General features: G+C 40.2%; 1 long non-coding RNA gene across 1 annotated transcript in view; it reads left to right on the top strand.

Annotated features, from left to right (window-relative positions):
- The first annotated feature begins 1398 nt into the window (after positions 1 to 1398).
- Positions 1399 to 12426, top strand: part of LOC127674967 (uncharacterized) — a 35832-nt gene continuing 24804 nt past the window's right edge. Inside the window, exon 1 of the long non-coding RNA XR_007975422.1 lies at positions 1399 to 1510. This is a non-coding gene — a long non-coding RNA (uncharacterized LOC127674967). The remainder of the gene's footprint in view (positions 1511 to 12426) is intronic.

A 12426-nucleotide genomic window follows, 5' to 3' on the forward strand; every position in this document is an offset into this window, starting at 1 on the left:
CTGCACTGATCAGGAGCGCCCTCTGCTGGACAACTAGGCTTCAAGCATTTTCCTTGGTCCCCCCCCCCCCCCCCCTTCGTTTTAAAATTGACTGCTTTAACTTCCTCTGTAGAATTAGCTGGAAGGCTACAACTACAAGGAGCAGCAGGCAGGCAAATATAAGATACAAGTAGGAAGAAATCCAAACATAAGACATGTTCCAAGGGATCTTAGGTTATCAAATGCAGAGCTAAAAGGTCAAATACAGCCAGGATCTTCTGCAGACAAGAGTGGTGAAATAAAGGAGCAGACAGATGTGATCAGGGATGCTCTGGGCATGGCTGATGTATGTAGTAGCACAGCAAGGGACTGGGCAGAGAGAAATACTGGAGGAATCTACTGGCTGATAGGAGTTCGTCACTAAAAAGAAAGGTGGTGTGGGAGAGAGAAGCCCTTGGGTTTAGTCTTGAAAACAAGCTGGTGTCCTGGTAGACAGTCTGGCTTAGCTGTTAATACTGCTGTGATAATTTTTTTTTTGGCCGTATGAGGATGTTTCTAATCATTACATCACACCGCACTTCTGCATAGATGAATCCCCACAGTGTGTTTCTTACAAACCTAGGTCTTTCAAGTTAATTAAAGACAAGGTTTATGATAAGTCAAATATTAGTGTAGATAAAAGTTCTTTCACAAAGATTGTGTTTTTAAAGTGGTTGTTGATAGTTGCCTTCCTATATTTTAGGCAGTGTGGTTTTCATTGATATTAAATTTAGCATTACAGAGGTGAAGTGCATGATTTGGATTCATCAGTTTGAAGTGGCATCTTACTTTATAAAATAATCCTTCAGACTAACTTTCAATTCATAATTATAGGTTTACTCATTCAAAACTTATTAAACCAGAAATGTGCAAATATTTTGCAGTCAGATGATAGTTGCTATAGGCTTCTTGATGAAAGACATACATTCCTTACCTTACAGGTGGTGTGACTCAGCACATGTTACCTCTATCCTCAGTTGCAGACAGAAAAAAAATAGTTATTTTTAATTTTATTTTGTAATTACATCAGTAGTCAATTCTCTTAAAATAAATGGTGGGCACCAGATGTTTTAATTCTATTATTCTGAGATTACATTTTTTGGTAGATTGTGGTAGTTTCAATATGCTTGGTCCACAGGAACTGGTACTGTTAGCATGGGAACTGGTACTGTTAGCCTGGGAACTGGTACTGTTAGCATGGGAACTGGTACTGTTAGCATGGGAACTGGTACTGTTAGGAGGTGTGGCCTTGTTGGAAGAACTGTGGCCTTATTAGAGGAAGTGTGTCACTGTGGAGGTGGACTTGAGGTCTCCCAGTGCTCAAGCTCCTCCTAGTAAGGAAGAGAGTTTCCTCCTGGCTGCTTGCAGAAGCCAGTCTCCTTCTGGCTGCCTTCAGATGAAGATGTAGAACTCTCAGCTCCTCCTGCACCATGCCTGCCTGGATGCTGCGATCCTTCTGTCTTAAATGATAGTGGACTGAACCTCTGAACCTGTAAGCCAGCCCCAACTGAATGTTGTTCTTATAAGAGTTGCCTTGGTCATGGTATCTGTGCACAGCAGTAAAACCCTAAGACATAGATTTTGATCTTCTGGTCCTACCAACTGTCCCAGGAGCCCTAACCCATCTTTCTTTTCTGCTTTAAAACACAGAGGAGAAAGCTTTGGGGAGATGGAGTAAAGGCAGTTACAAACGAATATGCAACTTGCTTTTACAACTGTGTTAACGTCTTACTTTCTTTTGAGACAGGGTTTCACTGTACATTCCAGACAGGCTTTGAGTTCACTGTGTAGCCCAGGTGGTTCTTGAATTTGGATCAGTCAGCCTGACAAGTACTGGGCTTATAGATGTATCCACACATCCCCGATTTACTGAACATTTTCTTAGGCTGTGATAACTCTGACGACTTGCCAACCCCCCCTAAGGTCTATGATCTTTTTCATTCCGTCTGCTTCTTTACCTTTTGGCTGGCACTTTTCTAAACTTTAGTGCTTAGTTCTGAAAGGCACACATTCTTACCAATTCCTATTCACTCTACTTCCTTATCTTCCGGGGCGAGGGGGAGGGACACCAAACTCCATTAGGCACTTTGTGTGATTTCAGGAGAGGGGTGAAGGCTCCTATACCCTCCTTCACGGTTTTGGAAAGGCATAGGTTCCTATTAGTATTTACATTTTCTGTGAGAGAGGTGACAATTCTGCCAGCATGAGATTCTCACCACAATCAGTTTCTTACACCTCCACGTTCTTGAAAATTATTTTATGTGTTTTATTATTATGCAAATATTTTGTAATTTCCCCATGCACTGCTTGTGTACCTGGTGTTCCAGGAGGCCATTTGTGAGCTGCCATTTGGGTGTTGGGAATTGAATACTGGTCCTTTGCAAGGGCAGCGAGTCCTCTTAACCAGTGAGCCATGTGTTCAGCTTCACTGCACTGCCATACTCGGCTTCTGTGAATATCACACACATCAGCCTTACTCATGAGTGTGAATCCAACGCTTCGGGTCAAAGTGCTGGAGGAAGGGGGCTGAGGTCAAGAAGAACGAGAGATACGGGATAGTTGGAAGCAATTCGCTGATAAGGCAAAAAGGACTGGTAATGCATGCAGCCCACGCTGAAGCTGGATTTTTTTTGAAGACATTCTAGCTTTGCTAAGTCCTTCTAATTTCTGTCCTGTAAGAAAGCTTAGGAGAAATCTGAGGATAGATATCTCAGATATCCCACACATTTTCCTTCTAAGATGCTGGAAATTGGTGAGTTAAAAAAATATACTCATGGGAGGAAATACAAAGTGTGGAGCAGAGATGGAAGGAAAGGTCATCCAGAGACTGCCCCACCTGGGGATCCATCCCATATACAGTCACCAAACCCAGACACTATTGTGGATGCCAAGAAGTGCTTGCTGACAGGAGCCTGATATAGCTGTCACCTGAGAGGTTCTGCCAGTGCCTGACAAATACAGAGGCGGATGCTCACAGCCAACCATTGGACTGAGCTTGGGGGTCCCCGATGGAGGAGCTAAAGAAAGAACTGAAGGAGCTGAGGGGGTTTGCAGCCCCAAGGAGGGAGCAACAGTGTGGACTGTCCAGACATCCTGGAGCTCCTGGGGACTGTCCCACCAACCAAACAGTACACATGGAGTGACCCATGGCCCTGGGCACATATGTGGCAGAGGATGGCCTTGTTTGGTCATCAGTGAGAGGAGCGGCCCCTGGTCCTCTGAAGGTTCGATGCTCCAGTGTAGAGGAATGCCAGGACAGGGAAGCAGGAGTGGGTGCAGGAACACCCTCATAGAAGCAGAGGGAGGGGGTGGGATAGGGGGTTTCTGGGCGTGGGGAACCAGGAAAGGGGATAACATTTGAAATGTAAATAAAGAAAATATCCACTTAAAAAGAAAAGGAAAAAAAGGAGTCAGTACGCCCTCATGTGGTCAAACAGCATACTGCAGCACGACCTTCTTTTTTTTAAAATGTGCATTTATTTACATAACAAATGCTGTTTTTCTTTCCTGGCGCCGCCCCCTCACAGAGTTCTTCCACCATCTCCCCTCCCCTTCACCCTTGAGAGCTTGCACCCCCAGGTATTTCATCAGACTGCAGCATCAAGTCTCTTGAGGCTTAGGGGCATCCTCTCTCACTGAGGCCAGACAAGACAGTCCTCTGCCATGGACCAAACCATGTATACTCTTTGGTTGGTGTCTCAGTCTCTGGGAGCTCCCAGGGGTCCAGGTTAGTTAACACTGTTGGTCTTCCTGTGGGGTTCTTAGTCCCTTCAGTTCCTTCTCCTGAGTTTTTGATCTTAGCCATTCTGACTGGTATGAGGTGAAATCTCAGGGTTGTTTTGATTTGCATTTCCCTGATAACTAAGGATGTTGAACATTTCTTTAGGTGCTTCTTAGCTATTCCAGTTTCCTCAGTTGAGAATTCCGTGTTTAGCTCTGTACCCCATTTTTTAATGGGGTTATTTGGTTCTCTGGAGTCTACCTTCTTGAGTTCTTTGTATACATTGGATATTAGCCCTCTATCGATGTAGGATTTTTAAAGATCTTTTCCCAATCTGTTGGTTGCCATTTTGTCTTGTTGACAGTGTCTTTTGCTTTACAGAAGCTTTGCAATTTTATGAGGTTGTCTGGTGTAATTCTGATAGATCTGCCTTTATATGTTACTTAATCTTTTCCCCTTACTGCTTTTAATATTCTTTCTTTGTTTAGTGCATTTGATGTTTTGATCATTTTGCTTGGCAACAGGTCAGCTAGTGTGGAGATGTCACTTTTCGCTTTAGGGCATTGTTCTTAACATGTTTGCATAATCTTGCCAGGTTTATTGGTGGAATCACAGTTAAAGTAATTTTTTTTTTAGTTTAAAATCTTATTGTGTGCTCTTTAAGGTAAGCACATCAAGCAGACTTGAGAACAAGGAAGACGATAGATAATTTGAGATTTATAGGACACTTGAAAAGGTAGTGAAAACAATTTCTAAGATAATCTTCACACAGATTTTCCTCAATTTAACATTTTATCACATTTGCTTTATAATTGTCCTTATTTATAATGGTTTAGGTTTATATTTTATCTGTTTGAAAATTAGTTCTACTTTATCCTTAAATTAGTATGCATTTTTCATAAACAAGGATATAGGCTTATAAAACCACAGTACGATTATCTAAATTGAACATTAACACAACTCTTTTCTAATCTGCAGCTTTTATTCAAATTTTTGAATTATTTCTCTAATATCTTCCTCTACAAACATAAATCACAGTCTGGTCTAGCATTATTCATTGCCCTCTTCTCTCTGTGCATAGTATGAACCCAGAGCTTCAGACACTCATAGAATCTGTGAAAATGTTCTAAGGGTGTTATATTTCTAGCTTCTTTGATATATCTATTTTCATTAATATTTAAATAATATTTTATTTATTATGTTGCAAAATATTTCCTATCCATTCACATTGAGGCAATGAGAGGCCAGTCATTGGAGGGGAGAGAGGAGGAGTAGCTAAGAGTAGTGAGGGGCAGGGGGGGCAGAGAGAGAGAGAGAGAGAGAGAGAGAGAGAGAGAGAGAGAGAGAGCTCGGTGGACCAGACTGAGCAGAGCAGAGAGGGAGACAAGGATATCCAAATGGCGTCAGATGTATTTCTGGTGTTTTGGAGAGATTAGAAATATTGGGGTAAGATCTTATCATTGTAAATTGGCATTATGTAATTGGGAGTTTTATATACATAAAGATATTTGGTTAACTATTCAAGTTTAAGAGTCATGCTTTACAGGATACTTGGAAGGAGTGTTGCAGAGGCCTGGTGGGGGCAGAACTCTTTCTTATTACCCACTACATATTATCCAAAATAGTAACAGGTACACAATTGTTATGTCTCTCTGACCCTTCTTTAATCTGAAATCTTCTTTCATAACTTCAACATTTTAAAAATTTCAGATGCCGGCACAGTTACTATACAACTGAAGTGGTCTATTGCCTTTCCCTCTGCTTAAAGCATTTGATACATTACTATCTCAGTCTAGCTCTACCATAACAAGACAGAGATGCTTGGTTTCAAACATTTTTCCTTGTAGTATTAGCTGAAAGTTTATACAAAACAAACAGATAAAGATAAGCATTTCTTTAAAAAAAACAAATAAAAAAGTTCAGGTGAAAATGGATCAAGGACCTCCACATAAAGCCAGACACTCTGAAGCTAATAGAAAAGAAACTGGGGAAGACCCTTGAGGACATCGGTACAGGGAGAAAGTTTCTGAACAGAACACCAATAGCGTATGCTCTAAGAGCAAGAATTGACAAATGGGACCTCATAAGGTTACAGAGTTTCTGTAAGGCAAAGGACACCATCAAGAGGACAGATCGGCAACCAACAAATTGGGAAAAGATCTTCACCAATCCTACATCAGATAGAGGGCTAATATCCAATATATATAAAGAACTCAAGAAGTTAGACTCCAGAAAACCGAACAACCCTATTAAAAAATGGGGTACAGAGTTAAACAAAGAATTCTCACCTGAAGAACTTCGGATGGCAGAGAAGCATCTTAAAAAATGCTCAACTTCATTAGTCATTAGGGAAATGCAAATCAAAACAACCCTAAGATTTCATCTTACACCAGTCAGAATGGCTAAGATTAAAAATTCAGGAGACAGCAGGTGTTGGAGAGGGTGTGGAGAAAGAGGAACACTCCTCCACTGCTGGTGGGGTTGCAAATTGGTACAACCACTCTGGAAATCAGTCTGGCGGTTCCTCCGAAAACTGGGCACCTCACTTCCAGAAGATCCTGCTATATCACTCCTGGGCATATATCCAGAGGATTCCCCACCATGTAATAAGGATACATGCTCTACTATGTTCATAGCAGCCCTATTTATAATTGCCAGATGCTGGAAAGAACCCAGGTATCCCTCAACAGAAGAGTGGATGCAAAAAATGTGGTATATCTACACAATGGAGTACTATTCAGCCATTAGAAACAATGAATTCATGAAATTCTTAGGCAAATGGATGGAGCTAGAGAACATCATACTAAGTGAGTTAACCCAGACTCAAAAGGTGAATCATGGTATGCACTCACTAATAAGTGGTTATTAACCTAGAAAACTGGAATACCCAAAACATAATCCACACATCAAATGAGATACAAGAAGAAAGGAGGAGTGGCCCCTGGTTCTGGAAAGACTCAGTGAAACAGTATTCGGCAAAACCAGAACGGGGAAGTGGGAAGGGGTGGGAGGGAGGACAGGGGAAGAGAAGGGGGCTTACGGGACTATCGGGGAGTGGGGGGGGCTAGAAAAGGGGAAATCATTTGAAATGTAAATATATTATATCGAATAAAAAATAAATAAATAAATAAATAAAAAAGGAAGAATATTTAAAAAAAAAAAAAGTTCAGGTGAGCTGGATAGATGGCTCACTGGTTGTCATTCTAGAGGACTCAGGTTTGATTCTTAGTGCCAATATGATTGAGCACAAGTGTGTGTAATTCCAGTCTCTCTCTCTCTCTCTCTCTCTCTCTCTCTCTCTCTCTCTATATATATATATATATATATATATATATATATATATATATATGTGTGTGTGTGTGTGTGTGTGTGTGTGTGTGTGTGTGTGTATGTGTGTATTAATATACTTAAGATTTGTTTTTATTTTATGTGTATGGGTGTTTTGCCTGCATATATCTTTGTGTACCTCATGCATATATCTTTGTGTACCTCATGCATATATCTTTGTGTACCTCATGCATATATCTTTGTGTACCTCATGCATATATCTTTGTGTACCTCATGCATATATCTTTGTGTACCTCATGCATATCTTTGTGTACCTCATGCATATATCTTTGTGTACGTCATGCATATATCTTTGCGTACCTCATGCATACAGTAGTCACATAAGCCAGAGTAGGGAATAGAATCCCCTGGAATTGCCATTATAGATGGTTTTGCACTGTCAAGTTGGTCCTGGGAATTGAACCTGGTCCTTTGCAAGAACAGCAAGTGCTCTTAATTGCTGAGACATCTCTACAGCCACTATATTGGATATTTTTTGAGAGTGTCTCTCGCTGTGGATTTGCCTGGCCTGGAGTTTACTGCAGTTCTTTTGCCTCTGCTGCCCTAGCTCCAGGATGACAAGGGTTTTGTGCTCCTCAGTGTACCTAATTAATGTCTTTTTGTTTGGAGCACAGGTTAACTGGCAGAGTTTTGGAAAAATTAATATGGAAAACTACAAATGTAAATATTGTTGTATTCTCTGTGGATTTGTGGCTTTTTAGTTAACAGTATAAATCAAAAGCAAGGAACTAGAGAAAGCACCCACTCCCCTTTGATTAGTATAGGAATATTGTATGGAGGGTGGAGGCTTTTAGAAAAAAGGTTTCAGGTGAAACAAGGTGGAATTTGGGGTGAGGGATGTTTTCTTTGTGAAGTTTTGGGCCACGGAGTCTCCACGATCTTTTTTATTCTAATCAGTGTTTGCAAATCAGATGCTGGGGCTCTGTTTTGTTGTTCTTGTTGTTTTGTTTTTGTTTTTTGTGAAATTGTCCTGTCACCCTACAGGGGAGCTCCCAGTTCCTCTGCTGGTTGTACAATGTGAGAAGTGATGGTCAATCACAAGGGAACTAGGTTCCTTAGAAAGGTTTGCCTAGAGGAGGGAGAACCACAGTCTCTATGCTGCCTAATTGAACTGATTCCCTTTCAGGACAGGAAATTTACTAGAGTCAGCCTCATATGTTTACCTATCCACATTCTGACTAGTAACTCATGAGTCGGCGCTAGACAACTCACAGACATCTATATGCATTAATTTGAAGATTTTACACCAGTCATATGTCAGTCACTGGGAACAAGGATTTTAAACTTTCATTGGGTAATCCGAGGAATTCTACACTAGATGTTCTAGAGATGTGGAAAGATGGTTTTTTAAAGTGACAGCACCTGTCATTGCTTTCTAGATACTGGTATTTGGCTGCATGTGATAGTTTTCTTTCACGTTCAATTTCATTGTCCATTTTTAGGTAACATCAATTCTAAATGAGGCTGGTGAGATGGCTCATTGACTGAAAGTGCTTTTGATACAGCTGAATGATCTGAATTTGTTCCCTGGAACTCACAGTGATTGTCACACACACACTGGAACCCCGCCCCCTTACAATAATAATAAATGAAATAATAAATGAAATGATAAAAGGTTTCATTTCTAGTATATTTTCCCAGCTGAATTTCTGCAATATGATTATGGTGACAATTATCTAAAGATGTGCCATGCTTCTGCCTGCTGATAAAGTGTGATAGCAGTCTGAATGGATATTTGATTCCTTATTAATATTTCTGACAGTATATTTATAATCTTGAAATTTTTTTACTTTTATGACACTGTGCAATGTTTAATCAGGGTAAACTGTCACAATGAGGCAGTGTGATTTTCCAGTCCTTGCACAAATATTTTTATGGTTTAAATAGGAAATCTTATGTCAATCTAGAAAGAAAAAGTTTTGCATCAGTACAAGACTTGATCAAAGTTTCAGCACAATAAAACAAAGAAATTTACACAGGATGGTCGATAACTGCTATCCTGATAAGGGACCTGGTTTATATAGCTAGTAAACTTACTCAATAATAAATATGATGACTATCAAAAATATAGTCCATCATCCTTATTTTATTTTATTTAATTTGAGACAGGTTTTCTCTGTGGAGCCCTGGCTATCCTGGAACGTTGTCTGTAGACCAGGCTGGCCTAGATCTTAGAGAACTGCCTGCCTCTGCCTTCCAAGTGCTGGGACTAAAGGCCTGTGTCACCACTGCCCATTTTTTTACTTCTTATTTGTACATTCCAATTCACACATTTTAGAAAACGTAGGGTCATAATATTGGAAAACAGTAGCATATATACTGAACCCATATAGACATTGTATTGTCATAATTTTCTATACAATACAGTTCAACAATTATTTACATAGTTCTTTATAATGCACTAGGTATTCTAATTAGTATAGTGATTATTTAAAGTCTGTGGGCAAATATACTAGGCTTGTATGAAGTACTATATATTATATAGTATATTATATATACTGTGTATTATATATTATAATATATAATATATATTTGTATATAATACCATTTTATATAAGGGACTTTCGTATTTGTAAAAGTCCTTAGAATCAATACTCCAAGAATACTGAGAGGTGACTATAATAAATAAATTAGTTAATAAATGTATAGAGTATCTCTTCTGAGCTATGTGTCATACCATGGGCTTTGGTATGATGTATTGAGGAGACAGGAAAAAGATAAACGAATGAATGCAGCACATGGCGTGTTCCAAAAGGACAAACATGAGGTGCTGTGACATAATCCAAGATTGGGGAAAACTCAGAATACTTTGTGGAAGAAGTGGCTTATTTTTCCTTCTTTAAAATTTTATTTTTGTCAATTATTATGATAATTTTCATGTATCAATTCTATATAATAATGAGTTTCATTAGGATGTTTATTTCTTTTGGGGGGTGAAGTATATAAAGGTTTTATTTTATGTGTATTTGAGTGTTTTGTACCATGTACACGTTGGTACCAACTTGGGCCAGAAGAGGGAACTCAGAGAGCACCAGATCCCCAGACATGGAATTGTGGAGCGGCCTGCAGGTCTTCTGAAAGTGCAGAAAGTGCTTCTAACTGCTGGGCCATCTCTCCAGCCCCAGCGCTTCTTTATTAGACAGAGTTTCATGTATTCGAGGCTGTCCCCCAAACTCACTATGTAGCTAAGGGTGACCTTGAACTTTTGATCCTCCTGGCACTACCTCCTGAGGTATTAAGGTATGCGCCACCATGTCTATGTTCTACAGTGCTGCAGAACTGAGCCCAGAGCCATGGACATTCCAGGCAAGCACTTTACTACTCATCTACATCCTCAGCCTTGGAAAAGGTGTTTTGAAAGAGTGTTTTGAAAGAGCCAGGCCAGTCCGAGGTATGTGAGATCATTCCAGGATAAAGGACTCAGAGGACACAGACCCTGAAGAATGCAACAGCCTTGAGGGTAGGACCATGTTAGTGAAAAGGATAGGAGTAGGGTAAGCACAAATCCTGCTTGGTGTTTTAGTGCATAATCAGGAGTTAGGATTTCACTCTAAATGTAGTGGAAAACTTTAAACCATTCCATCACACCTTAAACAAAAGCTGAATTCTTTACTGTGGTCTATTAACCCTGCACAATCTTCCCCCTCTAAACCTTTCTTTGTTTTCTGCTTGGTTCTCCAGGCATCCTGCTTCTATTCCGGTTCTGTGAGCTTATCAAGCTATCTCTGCCTCAGGACCTTTAGACATTCCGTTCTTTGTTTGAGAATTCTCTCAGATCCAGTCTCCCCATGGCTGACTACTTCTTGTGATCCAAGGGTCAGTTTAAAATGAAACGACTCAGGAGGTACATCTATGGGTATTTTCAATTCTTAAGACTGCTATAGTAAAATACTATGAATGAGTCGCTTGAAACACAGAAAATGATAACACGTTTGGAGAGCCAAACTATGAAATCTAAGTGTTAGTGTTGTTTCTCTTGAGGGTCTGGAGAATATGTCCTTGGTGTTTTCTAGTGCTGTCTGGGTGGTGCAAGGCTGTGGCAGCTCTGCTCGAGTTTGCCTCCATTGTTAGGCTGCCTATTGTGTCTCTGATTGTAAGGCTTGAAGTGGACATGCTGTTTTATAGCTTCGGGAAGGGGCTGCCTGTTCAGTTCACTTCATTTATAATCTTTTTGCTCCTCCCCTCCCCTCTCCTCCTCTCCCCCCTCCTCCCCTTCTCTCTCCTCACCTAACCACACCTCAACTTCCTCTTCCCTCTCCTTTCCTCCTTTGTTTTCCTCTCCTTCTCTCTTATTCCCCTTTCTCCTCTATTTCCTCTTCCCTTTACTTCCTCTGAATCATTTTATAAGTTATATTAGGCTGTAATCTGACACCCTCCCAGAGAAACTGATACCAGAAACAAAATTTCTTGTCTACACTTTTGGGGCTGCTTAGCTAGCTAAGGACTATTATCCCTTTTTTGGCTTTTGTTTTGCTTCTTTGAGATGGAGTCTCAGTATGCAGCCCAGGCTGGCCCTGAACTCACAGTCCCCTCACCAGATGCTGGCATTAGTTTATACCTATAGTGTCCTCAGATGAGAGGTGTACTTTACCATGTCCTGCAATTATACACAATTCTGTCAATACTGGGCCTTTGGGTTTGTCAAAGCAGCAGAGACAATGCTGGTGAGCTGGGCAGGGACCAGACCATGGATATAAAGCTAAAACTATGGATGTTACTAAAACTATGCAGCTCATATTTAGTCAGGTATTTGTGATACCGAACTCCTGGGAGTTTATCAGAAAAAGATTTCAATTATAAAATTTAAGTAACAGTATGCTATGCTTTCACTGGTTTTATTTGAGCAAAAGGCACATGGGAATCCAAAGTGCAGGTAGGAATCAGGTGCTTTCCCAGTGCCACTTCAAATCAGGAAAGTTTCATATTGAAACTCCGTGCCTTACCTTTAAGAAATCATGGTAAAATTTCCTTTTACTTTATGCTACATATGAGATTGTTTTGATACATGAACAATTTTATCCTTCACCTTGTACCTTGTAGATTGTGGCTTCTTACACCTCAAGTTCACTAACCTCAGTTCTAGAAGTACTTTTGAGTCCACATGAAATCATCTCCGTTATTCAGGGCCGCCTGGGGTCCAGGGGTGCTATGTAACTGAGTCAGCGTCACAGGCCTCATGTGTGCAGGGGCAAGATCGTACTTAGGTTTCCCAAGGGTTATTTTTAATACTTAGTAACCCTGAAAGTTCCGGGGATTTCTATAAGGAATATAGAATACCATTTTAACTTTCCACAAACTTAGAGAATAATAAAAAGATAAATACTAGTATGGAGTCATTT

This window comes from Apodemus sylvaticus, chromosome X (assembly GCF_947179515.1).
Source record: "Apodemus sylvaticus chromosome X, mApoSyl1.1, whole genome shotgun sequence".
NCBI classification, from domain to species: Eukaryota; Metazoa; Chordata; class Mammalia; order Rodentia; family Muridae; genus Apodemus; species Apodemus sylvaticus.